The following is a 1289-nucleotide window of genomic DNA, read 5'->3' on the forward strand; positions in this document are numbered from 1 at the left end:
AATAGTTCCTCTTCAGTTTTTCAGCCATTCATGCGTAAATTCAGTCTGAGAATAACGTTTCTTCAGTTTGTACTTGCATTTTCAGCGTATTTGCATGTCTTTGGAACTCAGTTCAGTCAGAAATTCAGTTCTCAGTGTTTAGTGGTAGGGATTGCAGCCCTCTCCCTCCATTTTAGCTAGTTTAGCCTTCGTTCGAGGACAAATGTTCTCAAGGGGGAGATACTGTAACACCCCGTATTCGAAACAGACCAAAAATACAGATTTCGAGAAGTTGCTGGTGAAACTTACGGTCACCATCCACGGACCGTAGGTCAGACCACGGCCCGTGCTGGTGCTCTGTGGTTCACCACTGCAACCCCTCCCAGACTCAGTCAGAAAATTTGGCTAAGTGTTGACCCACGGCCGGAATTACGGTCCGTAGGTCAGGTCACGGACCGTAGTTCGTGTCCATGGATCGATGCCCCAAAAGCCCAGCTTCAGTCCCGATTGACGGTTGACCAGCACGAACCGTCAATCGATCCACAGTCCGTAGGTCTGACCGTAGATGAGGGTCAATAGTCAGTTAGATGAAGATTATTAATTGGTCAACTTCAGATAGTCATAACTTTTAGCAAAAAATGAATTGTGTAAGAAAAAGGTCAAGAACCCTAGTTCAAGAACGCAGCAAGGTTCCATCAGTTCCAGCCCCGAAATCGAAAGATTTCTCCGTGGAATTCGTCACCAGGTATGTGGGATTTCACTAGTGGGTTCCTTTCGCCCATTAGATCCCTAGAATTCAGTCAGATTCTTGATTCCATGATTATGAACAGACCTAGGGTTTCTAGAATTTCAACAGATCATCATGAATTAGTTATTTAGATGTTCCAAATCAGATTATCATGTTATTACCTCGCTTTATCATGAATTAGTTATTTAGATGTTCCAAATCAGATTATCATGTTATTTCTCAGTTTGTTGCATGAATTTCAGAACCCTAGCTATGTATTTCTTTAGTTCTTGAATTACACATGCTAGGTCAGATATTTCAGTATTCAGTTATACATGCCTCAGTTTATGAATGCATCATTATCAGATTAATTGTTGCATTCTCAGTTTGCATGTTCAGTTCGAGCTATCCAGTATTTACAGAAATTCAGTCATAACCAGTTAACTACTTAATTCATTGGGAGTAGCATAATACCGAGTTGGACTAGGGTTTCAGCGTACCCATATAGTCCCAGAACTACGAGCCACGTAGGTGTAAGTCCCCTCTGTGGGCAACATCAGTTTAGTGATCACGCCAGCATGCC

This window comes from Solanum tuberosum, unplaced genomic scaffold (genome assembly GCF_000226075.1).
Source record: "Solanum tuberosum cultivar DM 1-3 516 R44 unplaced genomic scaffold, SolTub_3.0 scf00002, whole genome shotgun sequence".
NCBI lineage: Eukaryota > Viridiplantae > Streptophyta > Magnoliopsida > Solanales > Solanaceae > Solanum > Solanum tuberosum.